Raw genomic sequence first — 21,684 nt, 5'->3', positions numbered from 1 at the left:
TGTGTCTCTGTGGGAACTCTGGTGGGGACGTGAAGACTGCTAACCCTCCTGGGGAAGTCCTCTTTAGTGTGTGCAGCTCTCTTCCTCCCAGCGGTAGTGAACTGGGTCATGCCTCACTGAATCCTTTCATTGTACTGCAGCCTGACTGTAAGAGCATGGACCATAAAGGAGTGTGTGTCTCTGTGGGAACTCTGGTGGGGACGTGAAGACTGCTAACCCTCCTGGGGAAGTCCTCTTTAGTGTGTGCAGCTCTCTTCCTCCCAGCGGTAGTGAACTGGGTCATGCCTCACTGAATCCTTTCATTGTACTGCAGCCTGACTGTAAGAGCATGGACCATAAAGGACCAAGGGCCTTGCATCTGACYGGGATCTCTTTCTAGATAATACTAGAATGAAGTATGACATCATCAGCGTCAGTCACAGATTTAAAGAGGAGTGCGTTGTCTTTATTCTTTTTACTTGACTCAAATATGCTGTTGCCGACTGTTTAAAAAAAATTATGAAAATGAACAACATTTTGAAAAATGTTATACTGGTGTTGAAGAGGAGGCTAACCATTCTCCATTGCAGAATTTTTATTTTTATTTAACCTTTATTTAACTAAACAAGTCAATTAAGAACAAATTCCTATCCCGGCCAAACCCTCCCCTAAACCGGACGATGCAAGGCCAATTTTGCGCCGCCCTATGGGATTCCCGATCACGGCCGGTTGTGATATAGCCCGGTATCGAACCAGGGTCTGTAGTGACGCCTCTAGCACTGAGATGCTGTGCCTTAGACCGCTGCGCCACTCTGGAACAATGTAATGTATTTAAATGCAGTATAATATAAGGTCCCTCACCCTGCTGTTTTGTTTCTCTGTGTTGCAGACCCAGTGTGGACAGTAATGACCTCACGCTCCCGGTTGCCAGCTGGCAGTAACGACAATGTCCGAGCATCAGAGCTGGCACAAGACAGGCAMCACACAGAGGTGGTCTGTAATGTTCTTCTGCTGGATAACACAGTTCAAGCCTTCAAAGTTAATGTAAGTACTGTACTATACTACTCCCAGCATCTACACTGACTCTACAGCCATACATCTCACCATAGAGAATGGCTGGGTTAGGGCCTTCTCTCTCTTCCCCAGACCAGTTGTCTATCAATAGGCTACGCAATAACCAAGTAGGCCTATAAAGATAAATTGGACTCTGTTTAAAGGGCAATTCTGCCACTTTTCAATCTCATATTCATTACCTCCAGAACCATACCAGTGTCTGAATATGTGAAAATGGTGTGATTCTATGATCTGTAGTTAAAAAGATAAGGAATGACCTAAAAAAATGCTTCTCTGTGACATCACAGAGTAAGATTAAAACTAAGAAAAATTGTGATTTTCAAAACCTGCAGTGAATTTCTAGCCAGAGGGAGGGTGTTTCCTTTTCCCCACAAATCTTTAAAAAATGTCATCGGGGTAGAACTTTTTAACTTAAATATTTTTCTACAAAATGTTTTTCACATACAGTGCATTCGGYAAGTATTCAGACTAGTGATGCACCGATATTACATTTTTGGCCGATACCGATATGCGATATTTTCCTTGCCCAAAAAACAATACAGATATTTAAKATTTTAGCTCCCTTTTAAGCATTCTAGTACAGTTAAATAGTTAACACACACACATGGACGCAGCGGTCTAAGGCACTGCATCTTAGTGCAAGAGGCGTCACTACAGTCCTTGTTCGAATCCAGGCTGTATCACATCCGGCGGTGATTGGGAGTCCCATAGTGCGGTGCACAATTGGCCCAGCGTCGTCCGGGTTTGGCAGGGGGTAGGCCGTCATTGCAAATACGAATTTGTTCTTAACTGACTTGCCTAGTTAAATAAAGGTTACACACACACACCACACTGACCAAAAAGTTATTTTATTGGCATTTACGTATGTCCCCATTACCAGTAAAACATCAAGACATATTTCTTTCACTTACTTGCTGTGCTGTTTTGTGGTTTATTTGTTAAGTCGTTTCATTCTCAACCGGGATTTCTATGGAACGCCGTTTGGGTCTTTGCCTGTCAAAAAATATACTATTTAACACTATTAGGCGTGCCAAATAAGCTTGTTGACCAATCAGGACCTGAATATGACTGCACGTCACTTAATAATTTAACGCGTTCATACATTTTTTACGTAGTAATTACACATTGATTACACTATCACTCGTATTTCATATGTCACGACGATTCATTGATACGTCTGCTATGATGCTGGTAAAGTTGTCTCGCACACCTACAGTGCTGGTCATAAAAAAAGCTAGATAGCTCATYYATGCAAACAATGTTCTTCCCCAAAAACATAGCAAAACGACATAATCTGTTTCAGTAGCTATAGTTAGCTAGTTAACTATATAGCTAGGTGTCATCATCTAAAATAACCCTAATATATGAGACAGTTCTTATTTGATTAATGGTGATCGGACCCATCTATGTGAAGCTAGCCACAATAAGGATTAGCCACAATAGTGGACTTTGCTGTTAGCCTTCAAACTAAAAGTATGACAATTCTACTATTTGTATTCATTTGCATCACTGTCAATGACATACTTTTATTTTGAAGGCAAACCGCAAACGACACTATTGTGCCTAATCCGTATTGTGGCTAGCTTCACAACACATAACCCGGTGCGGTCGAGCCTCATTAGCCAGATAAAGCTAGCCGGCCGCTTATAACGTTCGCTTTGGGCAACAGGGTTAAGTAGCTGGCTAGCTATTTATTTTCATGAACTTAAATTTCAATAGGCGAACAACAAGTGGCAACCTAGCTAATACTTACAAGGATTCCTAAATCATTGCTAAGAATAATGAAAATGACTGCAGTTTCTACTGGTCATTGTTTTCAGGCAGGTTGTATTGGTGCTAGCTAGGTACCAAGCTAAAGCTAGCTACCCCAGAAGTTGCGGTCGAACAAATGATGCTTTATTAACAACGCGCTATTGTAAACACATGGCCGGTGTTTGCAGACTTTTTTGTACAGCTTTGACAGTGCTACTGTATCTTTTTTGACACGCAAAGACCCAAACGGTGTTCCATAGTATGTATGTCGTGAAGCTAATAGCAGTGACGTTGTTACTGTGTAACTCTGGTAGGGCAACATCTGAAAAATAGCGCGCTTGGTAGTGTGTACCGTGCTCGGCCATTCGTCAAAAGCCAACATCACCCACGACAGAGAACGGTTGATTATCAAGGGCAATGAATTCCATTATCTGGTCTTTAATGGATTTCGCCTTTGAGTTATCTCTCTGAAATCTTGTTACTCTTTCAAATGACTGCTCGACTTGTTGACTGCTCAATCCACACAGCAGTCATTACTCCATGTACGTTATATAGGTATATAGGTATGTATCGGTTTTGCACTTCCTCGTTAAACTAGACAAATGTTCACCGATATATCGTGCATCCCTAATTCATACCCCTTGACTTTTTCCAGATTTTGTTAAGTTACAGCCTTATTCTAAAATGGATTAAATCTTTTTTTTTTCATCATCAATCTATACACAATACCCAATAATGACAAAGTGAACAGGTTTTTTGTATTTTTTGCATATTAAAAAATTTACAAATAATGAAATATCACATTTACAAAAGTATTCGGACCCTTTATTCAGTATTTTGTTGAAGCACCTTTGGCAGCGATTACAGCCTCAATAATTTTTTCGGTATGACGCTATGAGCTTGGCACACCTGTATTTGGGGAGTTTCTCCCATTCTTCTCTGCAGAACTTATCAAGCTCTGTCAAGTTGGATGGGGAGCATTGCTGCACAGCTATTTTCAGGTCTCTCCAGAGATGTTTGATCGGGTTCAAGTCAGGGTTCTGGCTGGYCCACTCAAGAACATTCAGAGACTTGTCCCAAAGCCACTKCTTCGTTGTCTTGGCTGTGTACTTAGGGTTGTTGTCCTGTTGGAAGGTGAACCTTCGCCTCAGTCTGAGAAAGTGAGCACTCTGGAGCAGGTTTTCATCAAGGATCTCTCTGTACCTTGGTGGTTCCAAACTTCTTCCATTTAAGAATGATGGAGGTCACTGTGTTCTTTGGGATCTTCAATGCTGCAGACATTTTTAGTACCATTTCCCAGATCTGTGCCTTGACACAATCCTGTCTCGGAGCTCTACAGACAATTCCTTCGACCTCATGGCTTGGTTTTTGCTCTGACATTCACTGTCAACTGTGGGACCTTATATAGACCGGTGTGTGCCTTTCCAAATCATGTCCAATCAATTGAATTGACCACATGTTGACTCCAATCAAGTTGTAGAAACTTCTGAAGGATGATCAATGGAAGCAGGATGCATCTGAGCTCAATTTCGAGTCTCATAGCAAAGTGTCTGAATACTTATGTAAATAAGGTATTTATGAGAATGTTTTTAAATAAATGTGCAAACATTTCTAAAAKCCTGTTTTCACTTTGTCATTATGGGCTATTGTGTGTAGATTGATGAGGAAAAACATTTAATATAWTCCATTTCAAAATAAGGCTGTAACGTAACAAAATGTGGAAAACGTCAAGGGGTCTGAATACTTTCCAAATTCACTWTAGTATATAGACACTGGTATTGTGCTGGAGATAATGAAAATGTGGCTGAAATGTGGTGGAATTAGACATTAAAGTACAGATGCATTGTAGTAGTAGGGACCAAAGGAGCCTGGGTAATTTTAGATATCTGTCATTAATAGCAGCATAGCAGAGACATAGCAGAATGTCTGGCATTCTGGTTTTAAAGGAGACTCCAGGGGTCACTAGCCAATGGAGTAAACACTTACCAGGACTGAACTGCAAACATCACAATGGCTTTTCCAAGCCAAGCGTGGGGGATATCTGGCCCGTGAGGTGTACTGTGGGGAACGGGGGCAGAGAGGCACGATGTTAGTGCATTCCCCCTAATTATAACACACACCCACAGCACCTCAGTCTAACCCCCGACCATCTCTGTTGCCCCGATACTCTTTGTTCTGTTCTGGGTCAAATCTACTCTGCTGCTGCCCACTAATCCCCTGGTCATGAATTAAGATGAGTCCATTTCAGGGACTACAGAGCTGCCATTATGGAGTCCTTTGTCTTTACTAGTGCCATGTAGGGCTAAACTAGGTCAATGCTTCACTGCCAGTCAGGATTAGGTGAATACAGGCCCTCATGTTTGTGTGCATATGTGTTTCATATGGTTTGTTGGCGGTGATGTCGGTTCTATCCTCTGGGAACCATCCAGTGTGCACAGACACGCATCATGTATACACAGGTGAAGTCAGTACTAAATGACAACTGACAGCTCCTTCGTCATACCCACTGGCATTCTACTGCCATGCATGCACCACCTCCAATACTTGCACTGCACAGGGAATCTACAAGAAGGCTTCTAACAGGCATCTGTTTAACTTCTGGAGCTGGAGAGCTTCAGTGTTTCAGTAAAGCCCGTCGTTAGCTGGTAGTTTGGTTCCCCAACGTGGCTGCTGTGCATTYGCCTAGTGGCTGGAGAGAGTATGACCTGCTGACCGCTATGGTTAGAGCTCATCTCCAGGTTGACGCACAGCACTCTGATCTCACCCGTTGGCGCCACGTAGACGTGTGTGTGGTGTTTAGGGCTGTTGCGGTTACCGTATTACCGCCCCACCGGCAGTCATGAGTCATGATGACTGTAGTAAAATTCCACGTGACCTGTAATCTCCTCTTATGCACTCTGGACATGTTGTGGTTGTACCCAACTCGCTAACGGTCGGGGTGCTAATGGACTGGTACTCAGGGCTCTGTTGTTCCTCCATCAGGTCCTATAATGGCCTGGTACTCAGGGCTCTATTGTTCCTCCATCAGGTCCTAATGGCCTGGTACTCAGGGCTCTATTGTTCCTCCATCAGGTCTTAATGGCCTGGTACTCAGGGCTCTATTGTCCATCCATCAGGTCCTAATGGCCTGGACCTCAGGGCTTTATTGTTCCTCTAACCACTCTGACATCAATGCAAATGCAATCTAAAATCACATCCAACACTTATCATCAAAACAGTATGTGCTTTTAAACTCGCCTCACTGTGATGATCAATTTGAAGAAAGGAGTTCAACAGCAGGTTGAAACTGAGTGTGAAACATGGTCGTTGTGGATGTTGTTTCCAAGCCTAACACAATGTAATGGACAGCGCTTTCTAAGGTTGATGATTCATTCAAAACACCCATACGCATATTAAGAGCTTATGAATCAAAACGATATTTGTGCCGTTATACAACTTAGCCTACRGCATATTACGCATGGCAAAAAAACTAAACAGATTTAAGATGTCTTTGGTCCATAATAGGTCTAGCCTATTAAAACRTCTTATGGMTGCAATCCCGTTAACGGGATCAATATGACAACAGCCAGTGAAAGTGCAGGTGTAACAGTTTAACTTTACGTCCGTCCCCTCGCCCCYACCCGGGCGCGAACCAGGGACCCTCTGCACACATCAACAACAGTCACCCACGAAGCATCGTTACCCATCGCTCCACAAAAGCCGCGGCTCTTGCAGAGCAAGGGGAACCACTACTTCAAGGTCTCAGAGCAAGTGACGTAACCGATTGAAAAAGCTATTAGCGCGCACCACCGTAACTAGCTAGCCATTTCACATCCGTTACACTCACCCCCTTCAACCTCCTCCTTTTCCGCAGCAACCAGTGATCCGGGTCAACAGCATCAATGTAACAGTATAACTTTACGTCCGTCCCCTCGCCCATACCCGGCTCGAACCAGGGACCCTCTGCACACATCAACAACAGTCACCCACGAAGCATCGTTACCCATCGCTCCCACAAAAGCCACGCTCTTGCAGAGCAAGGGGAACCACTACTTCAAGTCTCAGAGCACAGTAACATAACCGATTGAAAGGCTATTAGCACGCACCACCGCTAACTAGCTAGCCATTTCACATCCGTTACACAGGCGCCAAATTCAAACAACAGCAATCTCATAATTAAAATCCTCAAACATACATGTATCTTATACCAGCCGAAAGCACCACAAACGATTATGTTAGTCACCACCAACTCACAGAAAAATTCAGCATTTTTCCAGCCAAAGACAGGAGTCACAAAAAGCAGAAATAGATAAAATGAATCACTAACCTTTGATGATTTCATCAGATGACACTCATAGGACTTCATGTTACAATACATATATGTTTTGTTCGATAAAGTTATATTATATATCAAAAACCTCAGTTTACATTGGCGCCATTTCAGAAATGCTCCAAAATATCCGGAGAAATTGCAGAGAGCCACATCAAATAACATAAATACTCATCATAACCTTATGAAAGATACAACATGTTACATAGAATAAAGATACACTTGTTCTTAATGCAACCGCTGTGTCAGATTTCAAAAAGCTTTACGGCAAAGCACAATATTCAATAATCTGAGACCAGCGTTCAACCACAAAAGGAAGCCATACAGTTACCCGCCAAATTGTGCAGTCAACAAACTCATAAAAAGCATTATAAATCTTCACTTACCTTTGCTGATCTTCATCGGAATGCACTCCCAGGACTCCCACTTCAACAAGAATGTTTGTTTTGTTCGTAATGTCCATAATTTATGTCCAAATAGCTATTTTTGTTAGCGTGTTTGGTAAACAAATCCAAAGTCAGAAGCGCGCTTCATTAAAAGCAGACGAAATGTCAAAAAGTTCCGTAACAGTTAGAGAAACATGTCAAACGATGTATTGAATCAATCTTTAGAATGTTTAACATAAATCTTCAAAAATGTCGAACCGGAGAATTACATTGACTTCAGATGTGCGATGGAAATGTTTGTTAGTCAGTCATGGTAGCCCTGACTAATTCCTGTCTCCTTCGCCCCACTTCACAGTAGGGCATCAGACAAGGTTCTACAGACCGTTGACATCTAGTGGAAGCCGTAGGAAGTGCAAACTCATCCATATCCCTGTTGTATTCAATAGGGCTGGTTTGAAAAATCGACCAACCTCAGATTTCCCACTTCCTGTTTGGATTTTTTCTCAGGTTTTTGCCTGCCATATAGTTCTGTTATACTCACAGACATCATTCAAACAGTTTATGAAACTTCAGGGTGTTTCTATCCATATACTAATAATAATCATATACTAGCACGGGGACTGAGGAGCAGCCATTTTAGTATGGGCACCTTCTGGGCACCCTTTCATCCAAGCTACTCAATACTGCCCTGCAGCCATAGAAGTTTAAACACCAAAATAAACACATTCGAAAAATTGGCTTTGAGTGTATCATCCTCCATACTGGATAGACTGGTTACCTTATGCTACGCTCCAACATTTCTATCCACCAATCTGGGAGGGAATTATAGCCCTAGGCGAGCTATTGGTTGTGCAGGGTAGCTATTAGTTAGCCTACAATTATAGTGCATTTTTATTTCAATGCCCTAGTAATATATATTATTTTTATGTATATATTGTTAATGTGTGACATGACCTTTTAGCTACATAATATCTCACCACCTTGCGTTTCCATCTTGTCCTCTCTTCCATCTCCTCCTCTCTCTCCTTCATTCCTTTAGCTACATAATACTCAAACCGTGCTTTTCCATCTCCTCCTTCTCTCCTTCATTCCTTTAGCTACATAATATCTCACCACTGTGCTTTCCATCTCCTCCTCTCTCTCCTTCATTCCTTTAGCTACATAATATCTCAACACCGTGCGTTTCCATCTCCTCCTCTCTCTCCTTCATTCCTTTAGCTACATAATACTCAACACCGTGCTTTCCATCTCCTCCTCTCTCCCTTCATTCCTTTAGCTACATAATACTCCACCACCGTGCGTTTCCATCTCCTCTCTCTCGTTTATTGCTTTCTTCAGCGCGCAGTTTAGTGAAATATGTTTCATATTGATGTTCCTTTACCGATTTCACTTTGTTTCGCAAATTAAGTCCTGGTAGCGGCAGAACATGGTTGGAGAGCCATGGAATACAGATTTGGCGCGGAATATCACCTGTCTCGCAGCGACAGCATGCTCCTCAAACAGCGGTCGATGTGTAGACTCGAATTAAGTGTTATATTTATTTCTCAGCTGCTCATACAGTTGAAGACGAAGTTTACATACACCTTAGCCAAATACATTTAAACTCAGTTTTCACAATTCCTGACATTTATCCTAGTAACAATTCCCTGTCTTAGGTCAGTTAGGATAACCACTTTATTTAAGAATGTGAAATGTCAGAATAATAGTAGAGAGAATTTTTATTTCAGCTTTTATTTCTTTCATCCATCCAGTGGGTCAGACTTTACATATACTCAATTAGTATTTGGCGTTGCCTTAAATTGTTTAACTTGTGTGAAACGTTTCGGGTAGCTTCCACAAAGTTCCCACAATAAGTTGGTGACTTTTGGCCCATTCCTCCTGACAGAAGCTGTGTAACTGAGTTAGTTTGTAGGCTCCTTGATCGCACACACTTTTTCAGTTCTGCCACACATTTTCTATAGGATTGAGGTCAGGCTTTGTGATGGCCACTCCAATACCTTGACGTTGTTGTCCTTAAGCCATTTTGCCACAACTTTGGAAGTATGCTTGGGGTCATTGTCCATTTGGCGGATGTCTTGAGATGTTGCTCTCAATATATCCACATAATTTTCCTTCCTCACGATGCCATCTATTTTGAAGTGCACCAGTCCCTCCTGCAGCAAAGCACCCACACAACATATGCTGCCACCCCCGTGCTTCATGGTTGGGATGTGTTTTCTTCGGCTTGCAAGCCCCCCTTTTTCCTCCAAACATAATGATGGTTATAGGCCAAACAGTTCTATTTTTGTTTCATCAGACCAGATGACATTTCTCAAAAAGTACGATCTTGTCCCCATGTGCAGTGGCAAACTGTAGTCTGGCTATTTTATGGCGGTTTGAGCAGTGGCTTCTTCCTTGCTGAGCGCGCTTTCAGTTATGTTGATATAGGACTCGTTTTACTGTGGATATAACTTTTGACCCATACTTTTTGCCCTTTGCCGTTGTTCTGGGATTGATTTGCACTTTTCTCACTAAAGTCGTTAACTCCAGGAGACAGAACGCGTCTCCTTCCTGAGCGGTATGCCGGCTACGTGGTCCCATGGTGTTTATACTTGCGTACTATTGTTTGACAGATGAACGTGTACTTCAGCCGTTTGAAATTGCTCCCAAGGATGAACCGGACTTGTGGAGCTCTACGATTTTTTTTCGGAGGTCTTGGCTGATTTCTTTTGATTTTCCCATATGTCAAGCAAAGAGTACTGAGTTTGAAGGTAGGCCTTGAAACATCCACAGGTACACCCTCAATTGACTCAAATGATGTCAATTAGCCTATCAGAAGCTTCTAAACCCATGACATAATTTTCTGGAATTTTCCAAGCTGTTTAAAGGCAAGACAACTTAGTGTATGTAAACTTATGACCCACTGGAATTGTGATACAGTGAATTATGAGTTAAATAATCTGTCTGTTAACAATAGTTGGAAAAATGACTTGTGTCATGCACAAAGTTGATGTCCTAACCGACTTGCCAAAACTATAGTTTGTTAACAAGAAATTTGTAGAGTTGAAAAACAAGTTTAATGACTCCAACCTAAGTGTATGTAAACTTCCACTTCAACTGTATTTAGCACAGCTCCGCTATAAACCGAAAAGTCTATTCGCGTGCATACGGAAGCATTGCATTTTTTTCCCCCTCGCCCCTGTTCCCGCCCTTTTGATAATGGGCCAATCTAAATCGAAACTAATTTTACARATTAAACAAGATTAKATTTAGAATAGTCTGACGGGTGAAAATAMGATCACTTGATGAGAGAACAGCTGTGCAGCCTGATGCAGGGAACGGAGCGCAAGCTTCTTTTTTTTAGCGACTCTCTCAAATCATCAATAMCCTATAGTCGCATCATGCATCCCATATATGTTTTYATTTCTGAGACATTAAGGMTTGTYTCATTCACAACTAAGGTTGCCAAATAACTCAAAATCTAGTGTATAGGACCTGTTTCAAATGATCACTTTTACCCTCAACATATCCACTTAATGGGAAAAATATCCTTCTATTTCATTCAGCTAAATTCAATTACATCCTTRTTACTATTGCARGACAATAACCGGCTGACAAAATGTCATGACTGCCACAGCCCTTGTGGTGTTTACTTATTTATGCAGATACTGAATGTTTTCAGTTATTATTAACTTCCTCAACATTATTGATCACTTAACGCCAGTGACACAGTCAAACACAGTCAGGGAAGTACTTCCGTTTCAGTGCATGGGGGTCATAGTGAAGCTCCATGGAAATCACTGTTTCACTGAAACATGCCAGTCAACTGGTTGGCCCAGTTTCTTTACATTACCGAGAGATTGGTATATGTAGTTAGGTGATTGAAACGTGCTTTTTCTGCTTTCCTGCCTGGTTGGCATTACAAGGTAGACTGTGATTGTGGAGCCTCAGTTGAGATTGAGAAGTATGGTGTTCCTCAAGGCTCCATGTTCGGACCAATGGTCTTCCTACTACCTGTCTCTTATACACATCTAGATGTGTATAAGAGACAGGGTAGACTGTGATTGCGGAGCCTCAGTTGAGATTGAGAAGTATGGTGTTCCTCAAGGCTCCATGTGCGGACCAATGGTCTTCCTACTACTTACTAGTAGCCTAGTGGGTAGCCTATATGACATGGGCCAATCAAATCAGGCAAAGAGAAGTCACTGTGTGTAGTATAGTTTGTGTTCCTTCCTTCTCCCAGCTCTCTGTAAATAATASATGGTCTGGTTCTGTGTTCCGGATGCCTGTGGTTGCACATTGCCCTGACACTTCTAGAAAGCAGCTTTGAGGCCTTGCAATGCCCAACCTCCAGTTAGAAACCCAGTAGGGTAAGCATTACATATAGTTATGTGATAGTTTTGCAACAGCCCTCTATCAATGAAGTATTTTTAGGCTACTCTGTATTGGAGGTGTCAATCACTTTATGGCCAACYCACTTCTCAGTCCTACGTTGCTTCAGTCATCTTTATTATGAGATAGTCATATATCTGTACTACAGAATTTTGACGGTCTTGTCTGGTTTCTCTCCCTGCAGAAGCACGATCAAGGACAGGTCCTGCTGGATGTAGTGTTCAAACACCTGGAGCTGACGGAGAGAGACTACTTCGGCCTACAGCTGGCCGACGACTCCTCAGACAGTCAGGTGAGGCCTCTTATCAGAACCCAGAACCAAATCTTGCGTACGCTAGGTAATTAGCGAGCTGRTTGATTGTCTCGTTTATTTCAACAGGCTGTCGCAACAGATCAGGTGAGGCCACCTGAGATTGTGCACGTTAGARTACATTGCAGTCGGACGGRGCAGAATCACTGATCTCCAAATCAACTGGCTTCCGAAATTACWAATTATTATGTGATCAGGATTAGCGGATCTACGCCGAGCCCTGCTCTGGCTGATCCCCTCAAACACTCTGATTGGCAGCATAYCAGCATCTCATGAATAGGCTCTCTCCAGCCCTGTCAGCAAACTGTGGCGTTTCTGCAGCAAACAGTTTGAGATACTAAGAAGGTTATGGGCCATGATCRGCAAACAATAGAGTTGAAACAGCGGCTAGAATACAGTGTTTAGAGGCTACAGATTGTGTTTCTGAAAGTTCACAAAATAACAATGCAAATATTCATTTGTGACTGCTGAAATTCAGACTTTGATATGTATGTATATTTTTGATGATGCTATCTCGCAGGACAGTTTGATTTCTATTCTGAACTTACTCTAATGTTTTGAGTAAAAATGTATCTTAATTTCTTTATGGCCTATTTTCCCTCTTGTCCCGTACTGTGTCTGCGGTTGGCTCTATCCATATTTTACAGAGGTGGCTGGATCCAATCAAACCGATTAGAAAGCAATTAAAAAGTATGTTTGACACATTTGGAATATTCTTTAGTATATTCAATATTATATTCATCGCTAGGTTTAGTTCCATTAATCTGGTTGTTTGTTTTTCTTCAGGTCGGTCTCCACACAATTTGAATTTTAGGGTTAAATTCTTTGTAACCGACCCCAATAAACTTCAGGAGGAGTATACAAGGTAAGTGCTTAATGGGWGGCATTGTGACAGAAATAAGCAGTACACTATAGGCCTTCCTCTATGCTATTCTCCATACAGTTTGATTAAAGTGGACTTAAAAGCTCTGTATTGATCTTGCTGTTTTGGGTCCCCTTTAGGTACCAGTACTTTTTGCAGATTAAACAGGACATACTTAGTGGAAGGTGAGTGTGGATTTGATAAACACACAGCTCTGTATTTGGTTGATTTATTCAAACATTTGAATCATCTTCATGTAGTGAATTTGAGTAATAACTGAATCCTCGGCTCGCAGGCTGCCGTGTCCATACATCACAGCCACTCTTCTTGCTTCATACGCTGTTCAGTGTAAGTACTTCAATTATTCCTCTCAGCTATTCAACGAGAACTGTACTACTGACTTATGGTCGCATAAATTCTGCCTGAAACCTTGTCACTAACTGTACTGTTGATAGAACATGTTCCGTAGTGTATTTTCCCCACCTCTCTCCTAATATCCACCATGGMATTTCAAGCATTGAGGGTATCGGGGGGGGAATCAGGCTATTACAGTAGCTTGGAAACCCCAGACCGTAATACTACTTCATACTGTACTTGTCTTGTAATGATGCTGCTTTCATGTGGCCTGGCTGCTGCGGGTCTTTGTTTACACATTGACCCCAATACGCTGCTGAGGGGGGAGGAGTAACAGAACAATCGCCACAACCAGGCTGGCAGCAGGGCAGAAGAACACTGCTCATTGGTTGTTAGCTTAATAGGCTGGCTGACTGACTGGCTGGCTGGCTGACTGACTTGGGGCTGGCTGACTGGCTGGCTGACTCTCGTGGGGTTGTAGTAAACGTATCATGCTATATGGGAGGTATAGAGGTCACAGGAGGAAATGGAAAGTGGCCAAGGTGGTCTCACCGCAATTACTGTAATAACAACAATAGAATGGAGGACATTTCACATGTGCCAGTCTGTCTGTCAGTCACAATTCTGACCAGGATAGTTAGTGTATACTGGGCTATTACTGTTCATTTTCCCTCTGTGTTCACATACTGATGTAGTTTCTATTAAAATGAAAGAGCGAGGCTCTTTATTAATTGATTCACATTATTGTGCTACATACTTTTCTTAAAGTGCTTCGGAAATAGAGGCACTTAACCCCCAACTTCCTCATGTCTGCTCCCTTTTCATTATGGAAGACGCGTCYTATCCCAAATGGCACCCTGTTCCATATATAGTGCACTATTTTTGACCAGAACCCTATGAGCCCTGGTCAAAAGTAGTGCACTATATAGGGAATAGGGTGCGATTTGGCAAGAAGGCTGACTGTTTATACAGTATGGAAACACTGAGACACTCAGCAGGAGGACTCGTCTCTCTGTCTCTCTTTTCTAAACATTGACAGAAAAAGGCAAGTGTTTGGCTCCTCTCAAGCTGCAAACGTCCTGCTTCTTTCCGTTTGCACACAAAGGAGAAGTTTGACCAGAAAATGTGTGAATGAATGGGAGCTGTGCAGGAGGGAGAGAAGGAGAGGAGTAAAGGCTTCATTGTGCTTTGTGTCACACACGCACACTTACACACTTACACACTCACACACTGTGTGCTTTGTGTTGTGTTGCAGCTGAGCTAGGGGACTACAGTCAGGACGAGAACTTGCCCGGCTACCTCTCCGGATACTCTTTCATCCCCAACGCACCACATGACTTTGAGAAAGAGATTGCCAAACAGCATCAGCAACACAAGTAAGAAGCAATCTCTCAACTGATATTGTGTGAGTGTGTGGATACATTGGTGTAAAARGGGAAATGCACAGAAAATATCAAATAACTTGTAGATTAAACAGGGATGGACTCTGCTCGTTCACAGCAGCTGAGGTTGAGGCGGCTCAGACTTTGTGCCCAGGTCAGAACAAGGGCTGTCATTGTTTAGCCTCTCACGTAGATGGTGGGGTGGCCTACTCTCGGGTCTCTGAATGGCCTGTGTGGAGCCAACTAAAGTCGCTCTCTCTCCCTATCTCGCACTCTCACTCTTTTTCCTTTCAGGGGACTGCCTCCTGCCCAGTCAGAGTTCAATTATCTAAACACAGCACGGACGCTAGAGCTCTATGGAGTCGAATTGCACTATGCGAGGGTAAGTGTTCAGMTGTGAAATGGAGTGAWGCATGCATACTATGCTCCCCAATCAACCTTCTTCGACGTGGTTTCATTAGACAGTGTGCCGGTTAGCGCCCTCCTCCATTGCCCAACTATAGGGTTTCTGTTAAGTAGAACCCATCCACAGGAAGTCTGGGCACCTTACAATCCTCCCTGTCCTTTTTTCCCTCCTCCGTTACAGGATCAAAGCAACACGGAGATTTTAATCGGAGTGATGTCAACTGGGATTGTCGTCTATAAGAACAGGGTACGAATCAACTGCTTTCCATGGTGAGTCAAATCAATTGAGTGTGTTTCCACATTCAGCCACATTCTCCATATAGGGGAGCCGTTGGATGGGACACACAGAACCTAAAGAGTATTATAAACTGGGTGGTTCGAGCCCTGAATGCTGATTGGCTTGACAACTGCGGTACTGTATATCAGACCGTATACCACGGGTATGACAAAACATTTATTTTTACTGTTCTAATTACATTGGTAACCAGTTTATAATAGCAATAAGGCACCTCYGGGGTTTGTGATATATGGCCAATATACCACAGCCAAGGGCTGTTTTCAGGCACTCCACGTTGCATCGTGTCTAAGAATATTGTATATTGGCCATATACCACACCTCTTCAGGCCTTACTGCTTAAGTAACAAACAGTAGTAGCAAACATAGCATGAAAGTGGTTATGAATCAATAGCATTTACGATGCTCTACTTCTTTTCATGGCCCAGATTCAACCATAACTTACTCTAGCTCTACTGTAAAGTGACAACATGAGCCCCCTCCCCGCTGTTTGATCTTGCCCTACTCCCTTTGATGGTACAGCACAGTGAGAGTTTATCTTCATGAAAAGAGACTTCTGTAGAAATGAGTAATAGCGTAACTGTGTCAGGTTGGGAAACAGTGCGGTCTATATTTAGATTCTCTCTCTGAGTCATGCTTTAAGGAACCAGGGAAATAGGCCAGCAGGCACAATGGAACTATAGAACACCTGAAAATGATTTGTTTCTGATTAAAGAATGGAGGGGATTCTTATGGATGATAACATGGGGAGTATGTATTCTCTAAGCTTATCCAGTGGCTTCAGAACGCTGGAGAAGTTCGCTGTTATGTAGGAAATAAAGGAGAGATTCCTTCCTATGGGTGACAAAAGCTTCTATTTCTTTCTTTCAGGCTACAGATTGTAAAGATCTCGTTTAAATGTCGACAGTTTTTTATTCAACTCAGAAGAGAATTGGTAAGTATGTCCTGGTTTCAACTGGGATTTACATCCCTACTCTTGTGCGAGCTCAAATTCTCTCTCGTCATTATGAATAACACATAATATACATAATATACATAATGCACGTTGTGTGTGTGCTAGGCTGGTCATATGAAACTAAATCTAAAATGATTTGATCCCAACTAGGGCGTCTAGTAGTGGGAGACACACAAAAACACCTGGTTGAATAATGCAAGCCAAGGAGACCTTTGAAAGCAGTTGTACAGTACTTGATATCGAGATGAAGTGATGTCATGCGCGATAATTAATGTATCCGAGTAGAGCAGTCCTACAAAGCACACCATAGTGTCTGGCCCAGAAGAAGCTATCTCATGGCCAGCTATGCAAGTCGAAGGGGGATTTCTTCCTCTGTATCCGTGTTCTTTTAGCTAGATCTGTGTGACATCAGTTGATCATGTGTGATAATCCAATCACATTCTATTGGTCACATACACATGGTTAGCAGATGTTATTGCGAGTGTAGCTTCTAGATCCGACAGTGCAGCCGTATCTAACAGGTAATATCTAACAATTCCACAACAAAACCTAATATCTAACAATTCCACAACAAAACCTAATATCTAACAAATTCCACAACAAAACCTAATACACACAATCTAGCAAAGGAATGGGATGAGAATATATAAGTATAAAATATATGGATGAGCAGTGACAGAGTGGCTAAGATGCAATAGATAGTAAAGAATAGATAGTGAAGGATACAGTATACAGTATATACATATGAGATGAGCAATGCAATATATGTAAACATTCTTAGTGGCATTATTAAAGTGCCTAGTGATCATGCTGATCATGTGTGATAATCACACACACCTACTGTACCATGCTTCATGCTGTACTGTACGACCAAGAAGTGCTGAGCCCACCACTAAATCCTCTCCTCTCTCTCTCATCTCTCTCTCTCTCTTCTCTCTCGCTCTCTCATTCTCTCCGTCTCTCACGCATACATCTGCTCCCCTCATTCTTTGTCTCTCTCGCCCTCTCTCTCCCGCTCTCTCACTCGCCCTCTGCTCTCTCTTGACCTCTCTCGCGTTCTCTCTCTCACCCACTCTCTCCCTCTCCCTCTCTCTCATTGCCCTACTCCGTCTCTCGTCCTTCTCTCGCTCCCCTCCCTCCCCTCCCTCTCCAAAATGGAGCCGTTGAGCGCTACTTAGCCTTAGACATGGTGATACTACCGAGCCTGTAAGAGACCTGTGAAGCCTGTGTAGAGCACCCACACCTTCTTCAGACTGGACCGACCTTACCCACCACAGAAGGAACTTCTTTGCACAGTCCTTTCCCCAACTGGCCTCAAGTACCTGCTACTGGTGAGGTGTGCACTGGGGAATGTGTGGACTGTGTCCCAAATGGCACCCTATTCTCTATGTGCCGCCTTACTTTAGACTAGCCGCGTCAAACGATGTTACACTATAGGAATATGGTGCCATTTGGAAGTGCATAGTCTCTGGTGACGTTAGCCTTTAGCCGATTTGGTCCTTGGTGCTGAGGTTGCATATTKAAATGTGTTTTGAAAGAGAGTCAGTGATCAAGTTGGGATCCCAGCAGGCAGAACCAGCTTTTCCCGCTAAGATTATGTTTGTTTGTKAATGTTTACATGAGTCTTGTCAATGATAGTGTGTGTAACTGTATAGCTGCTGTCTAAAGGTGTCTAAACCTCACCAGAGAAAACATTACTCTCTTAGAAAAAAGGGTTCTGCGGTTGTCCCCATAGGAGAACCCTGTTTGGTTCCAGGTAGAACACTTTTTGGTTCCATGTAGAACCCTCTGGGGAAAGGGTTCTACATGAAACCCCAAAAGGTTCTACCTGGAACCWAAAGGGGTTCTTCAAAGGGTTATCCTATGGGGACAGCRGAAGAACCCATTTTGCTTCTAGATAGCACCTTTTTTTCTAAGAGTGCAGGCTACACATTACCTAATCCTTTCAATTTCTCCTGACTCACTCCGTTCAGATCCAGTCCTTCCTAATTRGTGTTGCCCTCAGGATAACACCATCATCGTTTTGCTGAAGCATATTTACATTTTTGTACCAATCACGACGGTGCCATTTGACCCATTGTGCCGCGTATCACAGAAATCGTGTGGGCTGGTTTGCATAACACAGGAATATGTTTACTGTGCCTCCTACAACTGCCAGTAGAGACCCAAAGCACCAGTCCTCTCAGCTTTGCCAATGCCTTGTCACGCCGTATGAGTGACTGACAAATAGTGTGACAGAGTACAGAGAGCTGTGGTTTCACACACTGGGGCGTGTCCCTATTAATACTTCCTGCTGGCTKACTACACACATTAAAATGTCTAAGTGGTAGGTAGTGCAACACTGGTTTGGTCCCATCTTACTCCAGGATATGAAAGTGTGAGGGCAGAGGTTGGTGTACGAATGTGTTCCGTTAAATGTTAAAAAGATCATGTTTCTGTGTTATATGCAGTGGTAGGACAGAGGTGCAGTCTGTCCAGTACGGCAAGGAGAAGGGCATCAAGGACAGGGTGTTCGCCAGGTAAGACACTTTCTGAAGCCCAAATGAAGTGACACTATTGCTTACTGATARTAAGAGAATGACGTCAGAAATGTGAGAACATGAAGAGACGGGGACGGAGGAATCTTACACTGAATAAGGAGCAAAAGTCTAATGAGTTGTAAACCGTTTTCATCCTGCTAAATTGAAATCTGATMAACTTTTTACCTGCTGCAATCCAATCTAACAATAACAATGACCTCCATATCATCAACCCATCAGGTCTCCCAGTAAGCCATTGGTGCGGCGGCTGATGGATGGAGGGATGGACTGGGAGTCAGTCAGCCGGAACTCCAGGGCCTCTCTGTCTGACGACCGCCTGGAGACCCAGAGCCTGCCCACACGCTCCCCACCAGGCACCCCCAACCAGTGAGTAGCCCTAACCCGTAATGTAAGCAAACAGTACATTCCTTAGTTTCGAATCAATGAGCGGGACTGAACAAGTGCACACTTCGGGGAGACGGATGGGGAAGGAAATTCGGGCAAATCAACAGTTAAGGAGGAGGAGCGATGTCTAGTAACTCTAAATAACCTTGGGTGACAGTACACTCGGGTACCTTACATCTCCCTCCTCCTCTCCTCTTGTCTCAGCAGGAACTCCAAGTTTGCACAAGAGCGCCTGCGGCCGTCCTCCGTGGGACACCTGCTGGACCATGTGAACTACCACGACCATGCCTCGCCCTGCCAAACGTTTACCAATCACAAGTCAGCCTCCTCAACCCAGGCCAACTCCATCAGCCTAGATTCTACCCCGTAAGTCTGTCTGCCACACACGCCCACGCACACACAGCCCTGAGTCATTTCAAACCAAAAGAACAGGAAAAAAAGAAGAAACCTGCACACTGCTCTTGATAGTATCACTGCTCTTGATAGTATCACTGCTCTTTAATAATCTCTACATATCGATCCTCAAGGCCGTTGTCATGCACCTGCAACAAAGATCAGCTCAGATGTGCGAGTGCCTTTTGAATTTTCAAACCAAAAGACCGGGCCATGAGCATCTCTTTCATCGAGACTTGATTGGGTTGAATGTCGTCATACCGCAAACACACACACACGGTGTGGATGGGACACCCTGCTGGACTATTCGCTGAACTAACCAACTGTTTACACAGTACCATAGTGGAAAGAGGAACGGGTAAGGGCATAGATTTTCTTTTTGGATTTGGTATGAGAAGACTTGCACAATGGGCTCAGCCTCGCCCTGCCCAAACACTCTATCTGTTTGACGCTAATATCACAGAAGTGCAGCCATTCACCATCAAAAGACACCTTAGGCCAACTCCATCAAGCCCTAGATTCTACATTCTTGGGGAATGCCTATGAGCTCTCTGTCTGGCAGACGCACACCACGCCAACCAGCGGACACACTATCCTAGGCTGGCAGCTTCTTTGGCCTCGGGCCAGCCTGGCCAAGACTCCAACCTCATTTATGGAACACGCCGCTGAGTCTTTCAATTACGACCAAAAAGAACAGCAAAAAGAAGAAATTGACCTGCCACACACTCGCTCTTGAAATATTGTATCAAAATGCTCTTGATAGTATAAGTTCTTTATTACTGCTTTGCTTTAGTAATTACTTATTCATCAAGGGTAGCAACATGGAAGTACGGGCTTGGTAGTCTCTACAGCCCCAAGGGCTGGGGGTTAGTTCATGCATTACACCTGCAACAAATAGCATAAAGCATACAAAGATGTGCGAACGGGGTTGTTTCGCCTCTTTTTATGAAAATATTTACTCATATTTAAACCAGAAAAAGTTAGCACGGGGGCGGTGTGTGTCCGGTGTGTGTGTGTGTGGGCCATGAGCATCTCTTATCATCGGACTTGATTGGTTGAATGTCCGTTCATATCAGTCGCAGAACACACACACACACACACCACACACACACACATCGTCACACACACACCACACACACACACACATGTGGTGCACACACACAACACACACAATGGCACCACAACAACACACACACACACACGACACACACACACACACACAACACACACAAGCCGTCCTCTAATTTCTATGTCTTAACAACCGTTTTGTTTTTATTATGTAATACCTCCCGGGGCTGTAGCACAAGCTTCTGCTTGCCTGAAGCTACAAAATAGGCTTTTCTTTTTATGGCTGTCATTTAAGCGTCATAATGAGTGGAAGCTTGGCAGGCTGGCCGAAGCCAAAGAGCTCAGCGGTAGGTTTTGGGGTGCAGGCACATCACAATGGTGAATCATTGTTATGTTATACACGAGATGATGGGACTGAGCCATGTTGCAAATCTTCTCCACATAACATCAAGGAAAATATGGCCATTTTACCACCGTTTCTCTCTTTCAACTTCATAGTACAGTGGGAAGGATGGTGACACAAGACACTATTCTTGGGCTGCATGTGAATTAGAAAGAGCAGAATTTTTGAAGTGGGTTTGGTGTGTTCTGTTTCGGGCTTGGATCGTTTTTTTTGCTCTCTCTCATCGTCTCTCCTCTGTTCTTCTCGTCCTCTCTCTCTCTCTCTCTCTCTCTTCTCTCTCGGGTCTCATTCTACACCTCTCGTCTCTCTCTCTCTCTCTCTCTCTCTCTTCTCTCTTTCTCTCTCTCGATGTATATCCTTCTCTTGTCTCTCTCTGTCTTTCGCCTCTTTCTTTTGGATAGTGCACGGAAACTTTCTTCGTTAAATGTGGCATTGTCGTTTTTTGACCTTATGCTCATCGCT

At 43.3% G+C, this 21,684-nt stretch overlaps 1 pseudogene; it reads left to right on the top strand.

Moving 5' to 3' along the window:
- The first annotated feature begins 869 nt into the window (after nt 1-869).
- Nucleotides 870-21,684, top strand: part of LOC111970937 (tyrosine-protein phosphatase non-receptor type 4-like) — a 35,299-nt pseudogene continuing 14,484 nt past the window's right edge.

Source organism: Salvelinus sp. IW2-2015, linkage group LG12 (genome assembly GCF_002910315.2).
Source record: "Salvelinus sp. IW2-2015 linkage group LG12, ASM291031v2, whole genome shotgun sequence".
Lineage (NCBI taxonomy): Eukaryota > Metazoa > Chordata > Actinopteri > Salmoniformes > Salmonidae > Salvelinus > Salvelinus sp. IW2-2015.
The sequence above is the reverse complement of the archived record's forward strand: the minus strand, read 5'-3'. Positions and strand labels throughout refer to the sequence as shown.